The sequence below is a fragment of the Triturus cristatus genome, chromosome 4_1 (assembly GCF_964204655.1).
Source record: "Triturus cristatus chromosome 4_1, aTriCri1.1, whole genome shotgun sequence".
NCBI classification, from domain to species: domain Eukaryota; kingdom Metazoa; phylum Chordata; class Amphibia; order Caudata; family Salamandridae; genus Triturus; species Triturus cristatus.
The window spans coordinates 882,382,465-882,401,743 of record NC_140585.1 but is presented as its reverse complement, the minus strand read 5'-3'; the positions used below and the strand labels follow the sequence as shown (position 1 = coordinate 882,401,743).

Below are 19,279 nucleotides of genomic sequence, written 5' to 3'. Positions count from 1 at the left end.
ACTTATTTCTTTTAAATTAACTTGTTCCTATTATTTTATTAGTTGAGGTGGAGGCGGGGGGCCAGTGTACCGGGGGTGTGGCTGGCTAACTCCGTTCTGCTGCGGAGTCTGAGTTTTTTTCCCTACTCCGTGTTCTCAGCGGAGCAGGGAGTAGGGAAATCTCTGCACACTCCACCGGCGGAGCGGAGTTCTCCACCCGCGCTTAGTTTCGAGGTTGAGCCAAAGCATATCAAAAGGAAAAAAAGGCAGAAAGCATAGATGATTGTAGATCTTGAGTCCAGAGTGTTCAAATCATAGTGTGAATGTCTCAATATGAGTGTGAAGGTGGACTGTAGAGACAGTTTGATACCGACAGAGAAAACTTTCAATGATATGACCTAGATGAGGCCAGACATATTTTGCATGCCTATGAAGTGGGAGATACATCTGTAAAACTGGTCTACTAGCTGGTAAATAAAGACTAGTTGATTACTTACATACTACCATCTTCACTCTCATAAGATTGTGGCATGCTGGTAGCCTCTTAGCCAGACTGTTTTTCTAAGTGGGTCAGAACAGGATACTTTTTCCATACGGTTTGGACTCGCCCCAAAGTAGTGACTTACTGCAACATGATATTCATCACTTTACTAAAGATATTGGGAAGACCAGTTGACCAAACTCCACACACTGCTCTTTTGAGAATAATGGAGGATCTTGGCACCAAATAGTGCGAGTAGACCCCAGATGATATTGGGGCTGAGGTGGTTAAAAGGGATTTTGCCAAATATTGGAATCTTATCACCTTCGGTGTTTGAATGGCTGAGGGCTAAAGATAGGTGTGCAAAACTAGAGGAATCCATGTACAACATTAGGGGCTGCCCACATAAGTACGAGAAGATTTGCAGTTGTTTGTGCTACTACTTTGTTATTCATAGCAGTAAGGCAGTAGATGTCTGTGCTCTATGTACTGATGTATAATGTGAACTTGAGTAGAGTACTCTGCTTCACCATAGACCATGTTGGTTATTTCTTCAATATTTGGTGGAAATTGACTGGATACCAAAATGTAACTAGGCTGCCCTCATAAGACCATTCACATTCTCATCTCTCATGAACCCTGTTCGGACGAAAAGGTCCTCTACATGGTAATGGACGTGCACCTTTGCCGAGAGTGGCCAACTGTACTGATGTCTGGATCCCTAATGCTGTTTTTTGTTGTCATAGGCAAACACGGATCATGTGTGTGTGCCATGACATAGGCCTGTCTCACGGATTGTGGTCTTGTTGGAGCGGGGGGAGCGCCCATAATGGTGGAAGGAAACTGCCTTCACCAGGAGTTAGGCAGCATGATTTCAGTGGTGGCAGCATACCATGGAGTGATCATGAGTAGTAAACAGGTCATTTTAAACTTGTATCACTGGAATGAGACCTACAAGCTCACTCACTTTTTAAAGTTCAGCTGCTGTATCCTTAACTCTCCCTTCGGCCTATATCAGTTGGATGTGAAGTGCTGTGCAGTGCAGGAGTGGTGTGTGTGCTGGATGTATGTGTATCTGGTAAGGATACAATACAGGAATAGGACAGGGCTGTGCAGTGCATGCATTATGAATGCTCATGTACTGGGTGTATGTATACCTGCGAGGAGTACAGTACATGAAGAATGTAGTGCTGTGCAGTGCATGCATGGTGAATGCATGTATGGCGTGTATGTGTACCTACAAAGAGTACAGTACATGATGGGTGTGATGTTGTGCAGTACGTGCATGGACAATATGTGTGCTAGGTGTATGAGTGCCTACAAGTGTGTATGAGTGCCTACAAGTGGCACTTTACAGGAAGGCTGCAGTGCTGTGCAGTGTATGCAGAGTGAATGTGTGTGCTGAGTGTATTTGTGCCTGTGGTGGTACACTACATGGAGGTAACAGTGCTGGACAGTGTGTGCTGTATACAGACACTGAGGGCACATGTGCCTGTAATGGTACATTACATGGAGGACCATTTTGGGAGACACAGGCCTGCCTGGTGAAGACATAAGGAGGTAGAGGAGTCCCCCAGACAGATTTGTGTATTGCAGCATTCCTGTGAACTGGGTGGGACACAGTGGCGAGGGGAGAGATAAGCCTCCCTCTACACTTCATAGGGCACTGTTAGACCTGGCATCTTTTAGCGTGTTTCCCCTGTCTTTTTGACTATGGACCTGCTGTTTTTTATGGTATGCTGGACTTTGTTTTTGCTGGTTTAGTGTCTCTGTGCACTTTTTCACTGCTATTCAGTGCTAAAGTGCAAGTGCTCCTACTATAAATTGTGTTATAATTGGTTTTCCATGATTGAGATTTTTGATTTACTGGTAAGTCCCTACTACAGTGCACCATGTGTGCCCAGGGCCTGTAAATCAAAAGCTAATAGTGTCCTTGCAGCACTGGTTGTGCCACCCACATAAGCAGCCTTTAAAGGTGTCTTAGACCTGCCACTGCAGTGTCTGCGTGCAGTTTTAACTGCCAGGTCAAACTGGTAAGTGCACCTACTTGCCAGGCCCTAACCGCCCCTTTTCCTACATGTAAGGTACCCCTCTGGTAGGCCCAAGGTACCCCCATAGGCAGGGTGCAGTGTATGTGAAAGGTATGACATGTGCTGATGTGTTTTACATGTCCTGATAGTGAAAGGCTGTGTATTTCGTTTTTCCCTATTGAAAGGCTGTCTGTAGCATAGGCTGTCGTAGGAGCTGCACTGCAACATTTTACAAGCATAACTTTCCATTGGAACAAGATAGAGAAATTGAGTTTAGGCTTCCTGAACTCAGAGTTTAAAAATACAACTTTTAGTAAAGATGATTTTTATATTGTGTGTTTGAAAATACCACTTTTAGAAAGTGGGAATTTTGTAGCTTGACCTTCCTGTGGGCCTCTACCTGTTTGTGTATTCACCGTCTGCGTTGATAGTGACAGGAACTGGGGATGTGCATTCACACTAGACGGACACAGGGGGAGGTTGAGGTGTCTCCTGCCTTTCCTGGGTGACTCATAGCCAGGCTGAATAGACCTGGCTGCATTTTAGAGTAGTGGGAGGAGTTGACGCTTGCACCTGAATGGACTGCCGCTGTCTCTCACAAAGCTGTGTCCCCCTCCTTGAGTGATACAAAAGGGGGTGGTGATGGACGGAGCATCAGAACCAATCAAACACTCACACCCAGTCAACAGATCTGGGTTTGATCCATCGCCGTTCTTTAGCCCGCTCTGCCACCCCAGTTCAGACATGGCCATATGCAAATCAGTCTGACCCTGTGCCTCATGGGAACCGTCCAGCCCGAACTGCCAAGCCATGCCTTCCCTGGACCGGAAACAAGCTTCCTAGGACCGGTTTCTGGCATTTCAGACGTCTTCAGCCAGGCTTGCTTGAATCCAGTTCGCCATAAGTTGGCAGGGTATGCTCAGACGTGAGTCCCTTGCTCACTTTGCCACTGGATTCAAGCAAGCCTGGCTGAAGACGGCTGAAATGCCAGAAACCGGTCCTAGGAAGCTTGTTTCCGGTCCAGGGAAGGCATGGCTTGGCAGTTCGGGCTGGACTGTTCCCATGAGGCACAGGGTCAGACTGATTTGCATATGGCCATGTCTGAACTGGGGTGGCGGAGTGGGCTAAAGAACGGTGATGGATCAAACCCAGATTTGTTGACTGGGTGTGAGTGTTTGATTGGTTCTGATGCTCCGTCCATCACCACCCCCCTTTTGTACCCCTCCTTGAGTGAACCTGGCCTGAGCCAGGCATAACTGGTCCATGTATGCCTGAGGAACTTTATTTGTAACGTCTTCAAAGGAAAATGTGGTATAAATATTGGGGCCCTCACCCCAGGACTTTAGAACTCTTTGAGATTAAGGAACCTGCCAAGAAGAAGAGCTGGAGAAGCTCTACCACTTTGCTGTCTGTTTTGCTGTGTTGGGCTACAGTGGCTGCTTCTGTCATGGCCAGGAATAGGACTGGACTGAAATTTCTACAACCTCTTTTCCAGAGTATCTTCAAGGGCTTTTGGTAGAGCTTGCCCCCTGTTCAAGAAGTCTCACAAAAAGCAAAGACTTTGTCTTCATCTTGGTACCTGCATTTGGACTGTGTTTCATGTGCCACAGCGGGAAAAAGCAACCCGACGCCATCAATGATGCCGCTGCCGGCTCTGTGACCTGAAGGAACTGCAGAGGGCCCGATGCACTCCGCACTGCAACCCTGGACTCACCGATGACGACGCCTGATGCTGCCACCGAGTTGCTGTTTGCACCGATACCTGTGGCCACCACACCCCACACCACCTTGCTTCACACCGCCGCCCTGGTCTCACCGTCACAAGCTGACATGGATGCCACTGCCTGCACCGTGGTTTGGGGGCCTCGCTCATAAGTTACAAGACGCACCACCCGTCCCACACCGCAGTCTTGGCCCACCGATGCCAGCACCATCGACTCCTGATCGTCAACCCATGCAGCTGCTTGCCCCATCTTGCACCGCACCCTTGGGTCTACCAACGACAGTGATTCAGCAACAACGACGATGCTACTTGCACCGTGACCTGCCAGCACTGCAACTAGCACCGCCTCCCTTCGCACCGAAGCCCTGGTCTCATTGACACCGCTGGATGACAATCACCGAGCCGCTGCCTTCACCATGACCTGACAGCACCGCATGCCGCACTGCTCCACTTCATACAGCAGCCTCGATGCCTGCCACAGCCGGCGCTCCTGCATCGAGCACCAGAATGACACCTGCCGACGCCGGCTCTTTGGAGTTCATCGCGAGGTCCCCGATGCCCTGTATTTCTAAAGGCACTGTTTTGCGGGGTTTCCAGACACCGTAGCAGGTGTGCGATACAGGGGCCGGCCTGAACCATTGGATTTGTTGTTCACGACGCCAGGATAGCCCAGGACGGAGCTATCGACTTCAAGTAGCTGTATTTAAAATCTAATTTTGCATTATTTGTATCTTGATAACAGTATGTTGTATTTTTATCATTTTGATCTTGTTTGTCATCTGCTAAGCAGCCAGATAGACTGTGTGAGGAGGGAAAGCTCTCTAAAACTTCTGCCTGTCACCGGGACTGGGGGCCAAGGCCTGCTATCTAGCTGCTGAGTGATGGGACATTACCCAGGGAAACCAAGACCACCTGTCCTGGAGCCTGGATCACCAGTGTGCCCTGTGAGGAAGAGGAGAGCGTTGGAGGGAGCAAAGTCCAGCAAAGTCCAGTGAGGAGTCCTGATGAGTGGACTCCTGGCACAAGGTGTGAGGTAAAGGCTGCTGTACTGATCGGATCTTTGCCCTGTGCAGAACTAAGTTAGTGACCCCCGTATACCGAGAGAGCGCCGTCATGAAGATAGCAGTAAAAAAGATCGCCATTGCAGTCACCTCTTGGTCCACGAGGGGCTGCCGTTGAAAAGACTGCCTTGCGGAGAAAGGCCGATGCCTGCACAATACCGTTGCGGCGACCCCGTACGCCAAGAACGGATACAGTAGTAAAGACTGCCATGCAGCAAGGGCCAAAGCCATGCCTGGCAGCTGTGTGGCAACCTCGTATGCCAGGAGGGGCTGCCAGGAGTACTTGTGGCGTGGGAATCAGGCAGGAGCCTGTAAACTGTGAGTGGCGACCCATAGGTCATCAGGAGCAATGAGTACTGTGAGTTATCCGGCCATGCAGAGCTAGTAAGGACGTGGTGTGCGCACCACCACCACAGTTCGGGAATGAGGACAAAAGCATTGGAATTAACCACCCCCTCCTTTGGGAGGATGGAAACTTACCCCACTGGCAGAGTGCAGGAACACCTCCGGTTGCTGTCAGAGTGCAACTCTGAGAGAGAGGGAGAGCCTGTGTCTGCCAAGTGCAGCCACTGAGTCCAGCTGACGCTCCTGATTGGGACCGGCGTTGCTGTGAGCACCCACGGATGGGGTGCACTCCAAGACGCTGCATGCTTCACTCCTGCAGGAGGAGGCACAACTTGTTTGGGGCCCCGGGGGACTCGCTGCTGAAAGCACTGAGCTGCTAAGACCCTTTTTACTTGACTGTAAGAGTCAGAGTTGACTCTTAAGATACTGCCTGTTAGTTAAGAATTCTCTGGATGTGACGACCAGTGAATGGGGAATAATCTCTATTGCACTGCGAGGAGAGCGAGACAGAGAATTGCCATTGAAATATTAGCGCCCCAACCTAAAGTGGGAAATGTGTCAGTATCCGTGTATGTCGTAATCTTCCTTTGAATGAGTAGAGTTAGAACTAAAATACTTCTCTTTTCTATATAAGTGAGTATTGAGCTGGACATTGATTTATTGCTGCTGCTGAGTTGTGAGCCTGTCTTCACTACTCTGTATTCACAGCTACCACCACCAGAGGGAGCTTGAGACTGCTCGTTTATGTCTGCCACTAAGAGCCAAGTGCAGAAGGGGTACCTGGCATGGGCGTCCACAGAAATTTTTCCAGGGGGGGGCAAAATGTTAACGTCATCACCATCCTCCGACATGATGCGTGCTAGGTGGGACACAAGAAACAGTGAGGCGCAGGGAGAGCCATGCAGTTGTGAATGCCCCCTTGCTATTTTCCAAGCTCGCTGCACTTTCTAGGTCATTCCTGTCCACGTGACAGACAGGCTACCTCGATGGCACTGCTGAGCTCCACAAGTATTCTATATCTATAGATATTCTGTGTAATATGTACACCATGTGCACTCACGTCTATCCGGTTGTGTGCAAAGAGCCACAGAGACTGCTTCTGGGTAGTTTCCAATTCGGCGCCAAGAGACCTTGGGTGTACATGCGCTCAATAAATTCCCTTTAAAATAACAATAAACTTATACAAAGAGGCTGAGGCAATAGGGCATTGTACCTAATATACAGTCCATGCAGTCGTGTGTATGCAGCGCACATTTAAATAAATAAAATAAATAAAAACAAAACAACAGCGGGTTGGTCATCAGAGTTGAGAGTGGTGTGGAAATAGTAAAAGGGTGGATGGGAGAAAGGAAGGTGGATGGGAGTTTGCAGGCAGGTGGATAGTAGGTTAAAGGCAGGCAAGTGGGTGGAAGGTTAGAAGAGGCAGGTGAATGGGAGACAGGCAGGTGGATAGCAGGTGGGTGGGAGCTTAGAGGAGGCAGCAGGATGGGAGCTTAGACGCAGGCAGCTGGATGGGAGAAAGGCAGATGGATAGTAGGTTACAGAGGCAGGTGGATGGGTGCTCAGAGGCGGCAGGTGGATGGGAGCTTAGAGGAGGCAGGTGGATGGGAGGGTAGAGGCAGACAGGTGGATGGGAGCTTAGAGGAAGACAGGCAGGTGGCATGGATGGATTCTACCAGGACGTGATAGTGGTGGCTGCCTATCAAGTATAATGTCCTGACATACTCAAATGCGTTCAAACTTCCCCAGACAGTGTGGTATATTTTTTTCCCTCCACAGGGCACTGTTGGAGTCAGGTGGAGCAGGGGCTGGCCCTGTGCCCGTAAGTGGCCGGCGACTGCTCCATACTACGGGGTGAACTTTTCTCCCACACACCTTTGGCTGCAAGGCCCTGTTTGTGCACAGCGCTATAGTTAGTACTTTTGGTTGACCCTTTGCTTGCTTTTCCTGTTCTCAAGTTGGTCCAGGCCTCACACGCAGCATCTCCTAAGGGTGCTAGGGGCAGGTGCCCCCTATCCCAGTCACCCCATGTCCAGGTCTGTTTGTTGCTGAAGCTGCTCTGAGCAGGCCTCATCCTGGCCTCCTGTCGTCTGAGGTTGGAATGCCTGTCACACACACTGCACCATCTACAGGGGGTGCCACGGGCATGTGCCTCCCCTTACTCAACCCCCACCCCCCTCCAGACCCTCTGGTTCAGGACTGTGGTAGGAGCTCAGAGCACACACCTTCCAGGCCTCCTGCCCCCTGAGGTGGAAGCGTTTCTCACACAGGTGTCTGTCCCCTCTCAGTACCAGGGCATTAGCTGGCTGGAGCTCTGAGTAGGCCCCTTCCTGGGCGCTCCTTCCCTCTCTCGGATCTGGCCCTCACACACAGCCCCAACAGACGAGAGCCGAGGTCAGGTGCCCACCCCCTCAGTGCACCGCGCCCCAGTCTCGAAGGCCCGTCCGCGCCACGGCTTCAAATACGCATTACTGTAGCCCCGACCACCAGGAGGTAAGGGTGAAAGCCAGGGTGTTAGGTCGCCAGCCTCCCTTGACCATGGGGATGTCTAGGCGCGTTGGCTCCGAAGTCTTCACGTCCCCAAGTGCACCTGGCCGCTGTGGTGCTGCTCTGTGTGGGACCGAGGCACATTCAGAGCCGGACTCCGTCCTTTTACAATGGAAGCGCTGCTTGTTCCGAGGACTACGGTTAAAACACTCACATAGACAGATCAAAAAAATTCACCTAAGTGCCATTAAAGCAAAATATTTACATATCGTATGGTGTACGGGAGAGAGTGCTGTACTGAGCATTCTATGAAGCAGGTGTGACTGCCACGTACATGGCATATCTCTGCTGTGCGAGTACCTTCTCAAAGCGGAATCCCTATATAGGTGTCCCGCAGGCAGGTATTTTCATAAATAAAGTGTCTGCTGTAGTGGGTGCACATAGATCGGTCTAACGTCCATTCCGAGGCTGCACTTTGGGTTACAAAATGTCAGAAATAGACATTCCCAAAAAATGCCATTACTTCCTTTTTAGATCGATTTCACAGGGGAGCGAATGAAGCAAATGAGAGGAAAGAGAGGGTAAGAGGCAGTTCTTGCAGACGAGCCACAGTTTTGATCAAGTGAGGAGCTAGACAGAGACAGAAAACAGGAGAGGTTATGACTTGCATTGAGCTGGGGGTGCAGGCAGCCCGGACCTTCTCTGTTGATCTTGCCAATCAGCAGCAGTTTTCCTGCTCATCAAACAGGGCCTGCTGCAGACAGGCAACACTGTGGGGGGCTGTCATTGACCTTATGCGCGGTTCTTTACAGCCTAAGATAGGTGGCACAGCACTCGTCATGATAGGGATTTGGTGCTGCTGGCCTAAAATATATAATGAAGATGCATGCTCATAAAATTAAAAGATCCATCCATTCTAGTGTCACGGCAAGAGCTGGGACAGCGTTACAAAAAAGAATGGCACCCGCACCACAGCAGCAGTACGGTGGGCCAGGTGATCCGGGGGGGGGGCAAGCGCCCCTCCTTGCCCCTCCCTGCGGACGCCCATGGTACCTGGCCCAGTTGCTGAGGATCCATTGTAGGTCAGGTCCCCGGGACATTAGGAGTAAAAGGCCTCAACCAGCAAGGTTGGGGCCTCGTGGCCCTCTGAAAGGGGTTCTGACAAACCCTTTCTAGCTGAGACAATGGAAGTCTGCCACTTCAGAGATTGCGTCTCCTCTATAACTTCATTGGATTTATCCACTAGAGCATTTCCTGCACACTGTACCCGAGTGTCACTCTGCCTCACTGGTTCAGCTCCCCTCTTTAGATAAATCCTGCACATAAACCCCTCCAAGTTACATAAAATAACATTAACAACGGGAAACATTCTAACAATGTCACTGCCATGTTTCTCACTTCCTCTTCTCAAATCAGAGATGCTGTCGAGGAGCATCTTTAATTCCTTATGACGTTTTCACCCCTTTACTGCCCCTGTAGACTTTGCCTTGCCTGTTCGATTCTTGCACAGAAGGTTTGCTACAAAATCACCCACTGTGTGCATCTTTTAATTTTCATTAGCGCCTTTTTATGTATGTTTGTTGTAAGCTTCTTAATTTGTATTCTTATTTCTTCTGTCCAGATGTTCTAAGTCCACAGTGCAGGGAACCCCAGTCAGCCAACATCCCTAACTTGAACAGTATTACACATACATATAACAGGTGAATTACTCGGTGAAATCACACTTGTGAAAAAGTAATGCATTAGTGAATATGTAAGCCCATGCATGTGTGAATTTACGAGTGTGAGGTTTCAGAATAGGTCCCGTGTATGAGCAATCCACTAAAGGTGGGCGTCTGCTCTACTTTTACTTCAATTATAGCACGTTTCCTGCTGGCTTGTCAGCACCTGATGACAGGTTGGAATAGCTGAGCTACGAAACAGAATTCATGTCTTCCGGACCCTTGCTTCCTTGTTTTATGCTATTCGGCTGGAAGTTTGATTCTGCTGGTCAAGCCTTGGCCCCTTAAAAATCATTTTACAGTGGTGTGTCCTTTGAAGGCCATGGTATATCCAGGGACAGCAATTTCAATCCCACATGACACTGAAGCGTTGCATCATTGGACCTAAGAGACAGGAGTTGGAGATGCTTTTGTTTAAACATGGCACTTTTTTGCACCATATCCACAATTGCGACTTCACCAATATGGCCGCCAAAGGTTGCATGAGGAGGATGGTAAGTTAGCCCAGAAGATGGAATTGCTGTGAAGATCATGTTTAACATAAAGGTCACCGTTTCAAATCCTGGAAAGTCTGAGTTTTCCCTTTTAGGTCTCGCCTACAGTCAGTTTTTAGCTGTCTGTTTTCGAAAGACCTCTTTTGGACCATACCAAAGCTTAGAGTGGGCTTAGATCTAATCTAACCCATCGCCTACCATTGTTTGTTTTTTTGTCAACCTCATATACTTTCCCGTAGTCAATCCTTTCACTGTTCACATTCAGAGAATTACTTTTTTAATTTCTTTCAGCATTTCATGAGAATACATATGTTATAGCTGTCAGCCCTCCTGTTGTGGCCTTTCTGTTTAAATATTTTGTACGGCCTAGAGCCGCCATTTGCTGTGCAATCACTCCTGTTTCCAAATGCGCCGTTGCGCACATTTAGATTTTTTTTTCGTAGATTGGATTCAGCCACCTTAGAATGGTATTTTTTTTTTAAGTCTGCCTCATTTTCCCGTATGCACATCAATCAATCAATCAGTATTTGTAAAGCGCGGGTTATCACCCGTGAGGGTGCACGCATGTGTAGTGATACATGCAGAGAGATACGTCATATCGCCTGGTCCATTGGCGTCGTGACACGCGCACTCAAAGCAATACAGCTTTTTTTTTTGTTCGTCAGCGAAAAAGCGTTTCTTGCCGATTCCGGAAGACATCGACAAATTTAATTGGCAAACCCAGTAGGTCAAAAATGTAGACCTTTTGGCTTTGTCGTGCATATTCAGATGGAAAAAAAGTTTTATTGATCTGAGTAATAGTTGTATTGCCCATATTGTGCAGGGAGTAATAGCAGGCCCTTAACCCCAGTTAGCATTGAGTGCATGAGACATACAGTGTACTGTATATGTAATACGCTGCCCTGACCATGTACATACATACACTGATTGCAAGAGAGGGGCTCTTACTCAGGGGCGTAGCTACCATTGTTGCAGCAGGTGCAGTGGCACCGGTGCCCAGCAGGGGGGGGGCTGGTGGGGCAGGGTAAATTGCTGTATTTTACTATTCCAACAAAAGCCATAGGGGTCGGTTTCCTTGTTTGCATCAGGGCCCATTGCATTCTTACTATGCTACTGCTCTTACTAGCAAAACAATGTATATACTGACCGTATGAAAATGTAAATTAACAGCATCTGGCGTGCCTCTTACTTGCGCTGGCAACACACATTCTGACAGCAAAAGAGGTGAGGTGCTTTTTACTGATTATTTGAATGATACACTTTTGTTGGTAAAGAACAGGCATCAGCTGGATATGTGGAACTCTCACAATGTATCGAAACATATTTTTGAAGACAAGGTGTGCTAACTCTCAGACAAAGCAGTGCCATACAAGGCATTGATGCCTTGGCCTCAAGTAACACCCGGGGTGCATCGTGGTACCCGCAGACTTTCAAATCACAACTATAATGTAAATCCGCAGGCTACCAATATATATACTTAAACACACATTATTCTGTAACACCCAGAGCTCATCAACACATTAATGTAAAACATTATCAAAATTATTTTATTATTCACATATAAATTAGATAAACACATGATGTATACATGAGTATACATACAATCTGGCTCTAAACAGTACACTCCAATAATCCACATCTGTCATAACCCATACACATACATACAATACACTCACTAATCTTTCAGATAGTTTCAATTATGTGTATCAACCGAATATTATTTAACAGGTCCTGATAGATATAGACAACAGCTTCTAAAATGTGTACATTTGTATCAATATATGAGAAACAAGACGCGACACATGGGCAAGAATCCAAAGGACATTATCTCATGTGACTGATATTTATACTGTAGCTGTAGTGCATGCTGCACTCAGTGGATCTATCTCTATGCGTGTTTCGGCACAGCGGCCTTCATCAGGAGAGCTACATTTGATGAATTAGATAATTCCTGCTTCCTATGTTTGAACGTGTATGCAAGACAGGGTCCAAGTAACACAACTTGCAACTATTTTGCCTCAATTATTAAAAGCGGGAGAGTCCTAGATCTGTGCTTGTTTAATCACACCAAGTGTTGGATTACTTGTGGAACAGTATTTGAAGAGAAACCACTTAATCGATCCAAAGGTTCTCTATTCTCCTATGTTGTATTGGGTCAGCGTCCCTGTCGTTTAGCAATGCTTAAGGGATCTTGGGTTGCCGTCTCTCACATCCATTGGATCAGTCAGATTTTAGGACCAACGTTGAACCTTCTGAGAAAAAAGAGCCCCTGGATCCCAGGGGCCACCGCAGGCTATAGAAGGCTAGAGGTTGGAAACAATAGGAGGGCCTGTCCAGCGGAAGACACTGTGAACCATGCAAGTGGGCTTCAACGGAAATGCATTGCTTATTTGGAAACGAATACAGCGAACAGCATGCTGGGAAAGATAGGAGAAGTTGTCTAGTCCACAACAACCTCATGGCTGTGACCTGCAACTGTCTCATTATGTTGCCAACAAGTCTGGAAGCTCGAGACAGATTGTGTTACTAAAGTCAAAGTATGTGAGAGGACACATGCGTGGAGTGTATTAAAGTGACCAGAAAGGGAAGAACTTCCCAGATACATAGGGTGACTAGAAATCCAAACACCAAGACATTTCACAAAAACGTAGGAAATTTCTCATTGACTGAAGGGGCCAGAATGACTTTGAAGACAGCGCTAACTAACTATCATAAGTGCTATTCAACTTGATTTCTGAAAAATCTGGTGCTTAATCATGCTTTGGATCGCATCAAAGCTGGGTGAGTCAACCCTCTCTAAAAACCAGGACAAGTGCTGAATTCAGTGAAAGCTGTTGGGACTGTCCTGGCAAATCCGGGGTGTCTGGTCACCCTATAGATTCAGGAACCCGGCAGACCACTACTTAGGCACCTGGGCGCCAACGGAGTGATCTTGAGTCACAGAGGTGACCAGGTTTTAACTCTTTCACATGGAGAAGACAGAAGTCCCTTTTTTTAATCAGGCGAAGCAACCCTGGGGAAAAAGTGTTTGAAACAGACCCACTAACCTTTCTCTCTTTCCATCCATTCTCTGATTGCCTCCTCCTCTTGCTCACTACTCTCACTTTATTTCTCTCTATCTCTCACTTTATTTCTCTCTCTCCCTTTATTTCTCTCTCTCTCTCTCTCTCTCTCTCTCCCTCTCAATGCCTCCTCCCCCCTAGCTATGCCTTCAACAAATGCTGGGGAGCTAGAATGAGTGAATGAAGAACCAGCCGTCACACTGGGCATTCAAAAATCAGTTTTACATATGTGATGGTATGGTATGTTATGTTACCCATCTCAGCTTTGACGCCTATTTGTAGGGAATGAAATGTTCCACCAGCTGTGGAGACCTAGCTTTTTTACCATTGCCGGGTAGAGCTACCTTCTTTAGCTATAGAGGAGATGGGCTGCGGTCTTCCCCTTGGCCGTCACCTACCCAGCCGGACATTGGGCAGACTTTCCTTCGTGTCTCTGCCGTATCCCCTCCATGTTACCCTTTTACTTTACCCCATCACCCTTCTACGCACCACTTATCAACAGATGTAACTTATAACATGTATTTTTTGGAACAATGTTTTTTGTAACCGATGCAACTTTCCTCATGTAAAGCGCTCTGATACCTCTGAGTCTAGCCAGCGCTATATAAAACTCAAGTAAATAAATAACTAAATAGTATAACGCAAAAGGAATCCTCCTGAAGGGATATCTCAGCGCTCAGCTAATACAGGCAAGCAATACCAAATTAACTTGACCAATCGACTAAAATAGCCATGTTTTCTAGAGTTTTTTAAACTTTCCAAATTCCGAGCATAGTCGAATATGCAAAGGTCATTTGTTCCAGTTGAAAGAAGCAAGATAGGAAAAAGATCTCCCACCATATCTGGCTGTGCAAATTCATAGAATTTGCAATAAGGCTTTATCCTGAGATCTCAACATTCTGGTCGGGTTATGTTGTCTGAGCTTATTTTGCAGATAAGATGGAGCATTCCCATTGAGTGACTTCTGAGTAAGACAGTATGGGGCAGATTTACAAGCCCCTTGCGACACTTTTACGCCACTGTTGCAACGCCATCGTTAACAATGCGCCACGTGGCAACACATTTACAACGTGGCGCATCTAGGCAGATGCGTCATGATGTAAAGCCCTGCGTCACATTATACCTGCGTCTGTCAATCCTTGCGCCACGGTGCGCCGCATTGTAAATGCGACGGATCCATCGTGGCACAAGGGTTTTTTTTGCGTGACACAATTGAACTGACGCATCTCTGCCAAAATGCAGAGATGTGTCAGTTCTCGTAAATCTGCCCGTATATCTTGAAGATGAGTCTTTTCCAAATGGGTAGCTAGTGCAAAAAGTTCAGAGTAGGGGCAGAAGTGGAAGTAGGTGGAAGATTGCAAACCAATCTGGCTGCTGTGTTCTGTGCCACTTGAGGTTTGGACAGCAGAGTCTCATTTGCAGCAGCCAATAACAGCCAATAAACATAGTCTCGGCCGCCCCTCTCTCCGCACCTCCCCACGCATGCCAGTTAATACAGATAGACCGGCCCCGCTACTCTAAGTCCATTGCTCTTTATAGCATTCAAGGAGAACAACTGATGAAATGACAGGTTCCTCCAAATAGCAGTACAAATTGTAAGACATACATATGGCGATCACTTACATGCAATGTCTCACTGGCTTTAAATTGAGAAAAAATGCAAACAGTTGTGCAGTGAAAGGCAGCAAAAGCCAGAAAGGCTGGGGTTTTACCAGGTATCATCATTGCAACACTAAAACTGATGTGATGTGAAAAACTGCAAGTACCAGAATACACTGGGGTCTTACTTTGGGCCCAAAGACTAACTAATGTATATCAGTGTAAGTCTTCCTATAGAATGTTTGTCTGTGCTTTCAAAGCTCAGTTCATGGATGGTTAACCTAGCATTTTCTATTTTTTCCGTCCTGGTGAGAAAAATACCTTTACTGTGACAGTGCTACTCTCAGAGCATTAGTCGGCGCATGTGAGAAGCTCACCCTTGCAGGCCCAGCCTTGATGCAAGCATCTACCAAGTAATCCTCCCCAGTGTGTGAAAATAAACCTTGTAAACACAGAATCCTGGTAGCAACAAAGTTACACTTTCCCACATTGTACTTTATTTTCCATGTGTTGTTAAACCTACTCTAGATTGCCAATGTACTACACAAGAAAATTACATTTTAGAAAATGTTTAAAATATCCTTACAATGTGATTGTGATTTGCATTTGAAATCCGACTTAGAATAATACACATTGTTGTATGAAACACATTTTAATTGTTAGTGCGTTATCCCCAACAAAACACACATTCCTCAGAAAAGAGCAGTCTCATTACTGAACAAACGGTGCCCAAATCTCTCTGGAAAGTACCAAAACCAATTAATAAATCATGTAACATAAAACATACATACTGAGTGCTATACCTGCTCACAGCTTCTGAATTACTCTCGATTCTGGGGTGGAACCTCTTGATACAGCTTTGAAAGGGCCTTAAGGATGTGTCAATAATAAGGAAGGGTGCATATTTTTCTACTGAACATCACAGCACAAGGTGTTCGCCTGTTTTTTCCACTTGCCATATTATTGAGGTGGTTTACGACAAATGTATACTGAAACTTGACCCCCAAAACTCGGGAATTCCGCCCCCCCCCCCAAAAAAAAACCAGATGCCAAAATGGGCTGAGCACACAGCATGTAATGTCAATGGTGATATGCACCAGTGACAAGTTGTATTCACTAGAAAGGTTAAGAGATATTGGTTGTCATGCGTACGATTTCCCTGTATATTTTAATATGAGATTAATTTTACATTTCCAACAAATGCATCTGCAGTGTTTTCACAGGTTGAGCTGCATTTCCCTGCACTGGGCTGAGGCGTTCTGTCGTAGTAAAATTACTAGGAGAACATTCCATTTCGTGATATGATGAAAACATAATTCTATTTAATAAGTGCATCATATAGCCACGGCACTTTATTTATTCCCATTTTTTTTTTTTTTTATAAAGTTAAAAAAAAATTACATTTAGATAAACGGTGCGGTGTGTTACAAATGGGAGTCATATAGTCTGTAACGGGCGCTCTGGAACAAACCGACACGGCTTCTACACACATAAATCGGACCTTTACTTCAAGCCCACTTTCAGCAGACATTTCATGTCCCTCGAAATGATAAAAGGTGGAGTAAATCTCCCTTTGATTCACGCGTCACCACAATCTTACAGCTGCTCCATGTCCTGCAGAGCGCCCTCTCTAGTTTTCTTTACATCTTCTTTTGCTGACTCTTAAATGTGCAGCCATTACCGCCTTGTCCGTCTTCACGCGGCAGACCTCACCAAGCGAGCAGACACCATTACTGTAGAGGCTGTATCACCACTGGCCGCCTAACACGAAAGGATGGGGCCCCTGCAGAATGTGACGAGGGGCCCGAGTCTCTTGATATCCATCGGCATTTGGCTGAATAGGGGGGCCCGCTGAAGGTCCCCCCCCCTACCCCTTGCGCAGCAGGGGCTTGTGCTATGTCCCTGTGTTTTACTGTATTGAACTCATATGTAAATGTGAGAGAGAGAATGTGTCTGCGAGAAAGTTAGATAGAGTGTGCGCGCGTGCGTGCGTAAGGCCTGTATTGCCCCGCTGTGCATTTACTTCTATCAGCGCGCACGGGCTCCTGGCTCTTGGAGGGTCTCCTATTGCTCCCTCCTCTTGTAACATCCTCCAGCATCTACGCCCCCTTCTTCCGGTTCCACGCCTACCGGGTCAGGGCCCTCTACCTGAGGAGAAGATGCTTGTGTTTTCGTATCATTTGTGCTTGAGCGCACTCCCGACAGCTAACGCCCAACACACACCGTCTACACGAGCCGTTTTTCACGTATTTCCCACATGCTTCACATCAACATTCAGCCCGTTCCTAAGATCTCCAAGAACTGGCGACTGTGCCAGTCCAGACACACGGACAAAGAGAAATCTTCCAAGGGTCAAGCAGTGTGGTCAGCAAGGGAAGACGCGGGTTGCACTCGGTGCCCAGGCTGGAATCCCTCACTGTGTTATATATCACTAGTTGATACAATCCTTTGCCACACATAAAACCCACGATTTCCCAGCCTTCCAACCAGCCTTGAAACCAAACCAGTTAGCGCCTAGTATTGACTCCATTTGCAGAGGCGCTATAGCATCCACGCTCTCATTTGCAATTACGCACCTTATTACGTGCGTGTCACTGGCATTCCAGAAGGGTTAGACGGGGAAATTAAACATCATGGGCGGTTTTAATATATGAGGCGACAAGGTACCAAGGGGCATATTAACAAGATAGGCGATAATATTATCGCCGCTTTAGCGGCGGAAAACAGCCGCTAAAACGGCGATGATGGGCTTGATAATATGCTCAATGGAATTCCAATTGAAGCTCAAGTTAGATGTCCTTCACATCTAACATGGGCTTCCATAGAGCATATTATCAAGCCCATTATCGCCGCTTTAGCGACCGTTTTCTGCCGCTAAAGCGGCGATAATTGTATCGCCTGTCTTGATAATATGCCCTTTAAAGCGCTAGCCGTACGTAAGTCACGTCAACATTCCTAAAGTTAAGCCTTCCATACGGGCAGGTCTAGTTCGGTAATTTAACAGTGACTGACGGCCGTTCCTTCGTCTTCTGATTGGCCAGGTAGGGGCCTGTCTGCTCGGTGGACATCTACATCCACTGCAAGGGTCGGTTCCTGACCCCGTAGGCTTGTTCAAATCCACGCCGCCTTTCATATTTCCAGGGTCGATAAAAAGAGTAACAATACGTCTCTGCTGTATGTCAAGAGCGCAAAGATGTCCCACGGGGCCGTGTCCTCTAAAAATACTTACGTTACATTCTCAATAAGAACGGGTAGGAAAAATGAAGATCACACAGTGTCCTAAAGCAGGGAGCCGAGACCACAACTCAGGAACCGCAGCCAGTCACAAACCTAGACTATGCCTCTTCACCAATTGCAATTTCTCTTCCTCGGCTAACAAGTGCCTGGAGGATGCTCAATGTGTTACGATTTAGAAGTCGAAATGATGCCCGTTGCCCTTTCTGGCAAGTCCGTATTATATACATACCTTTAAATGTGTATCGATTCACTCGCTGCACCGTTAAAGTACAAACGAAGACTGTGAGCCTACCACAGGAATGGAACACGTCCCTCTGAGGTACATTTAAAGCATGCCGCCGCGCCCAGCCCGCCCAGCAATCGCCCAAGACGCAAATCATCACCAGCGCCCTGCCGTTTTGGCACCATCATGCCACTCCTCTTCAAGAGAGAGACGCCAAGAAGGGCCAGTTTTCAGTGCTCTAGGAGGTTCGTTCATCATTCATTCATGTATTCGTTCAACCAACTCGTGGCAACTTACGAGCCAGACCAGTTGCCTATAACGGCAAGTCTGACTAATGAAAAGTTGTGCATACTGGACAGTTCGAAGGCGCCAAGTACTCATAAAAACTTTGCCATCAGTTGTTGGTATTTCCGCTCCTGGGCACTTCAAGGAGACCTAGCGCCTCACACACGCCCACCTGAGATCAGGGCGCGCGGGGACTCACCTGAGCCGAGTGTGCGCGGAGCAGCGCCTCTCTGCGTCTTCCTGGCGCTCAGGAGCAGCCGGTCACCGCGAGCTTCGGGCTCCGAGCGCTAGATGTTCCTCCTCGCTCCCCCTCTCCCCTCGCCGGGTTGTTATGAAGTGGGCTCGAATAGTTTCTCTATGGAAACGCGTTCCCTCCCTCGTGTATATATAAAAGTGGCGCATCACGAGGTGGAGCCGTAACTCCAGACGTACAGTCTTCTTTGGAGATGATTTCATTAAGGAGGAAACCAGCAGGGAGCCTGCGGGGGAGGGGTTCAGAGAGATGGAAGAGGGGAGGGACGTCATAGGGTCTCTCTTAGGACCAGCTCTTGC

At 47.4% G+C, this 19,279-nt stretch overlaps 2 protein-coding genes across 3 annotated transcripts in view; both read right to left on the bottom strand.

Moving 5' to 3' along the window:
• Positions 1-19,049, bottom strand: part of LOC146855706 (urocortin-3-like) — a 132,972-nt gene extending 113,923 nt beyond the window's left edge. Inside the window, exon 1 of the mRNA XM_085650638.1 lies at positions 18,927-19,049. The gene's annotated coding sequence lies outside the window, so the exon portion shown is untranslated. The remainder of the gene's footprint in view (positions 1-18,926) is intronic.
• The window catches only part of LOC146855705 (urocortin-3-like), a 122,164-nt gene extending 103,101 nt beyond the window's left edge, over positions 1-19,063 (bottom strand). Inside the window, exon 1 of one of the 2 annotated variants that reach the window (XM_085650641.1) lies at positions 18,927-19,063. The gene's annotated coding sequence lies outside the window, so the exon portion shown is untranslated. The remainder of the gene's footprint in view (positions 1-18,926) is intronic. The other variant, XM_085650639.1, reaches the window with a different exon arrangement.
• Between the last annotated feature and the right edge of the window lie 216 nt (positions 19,064-19,279).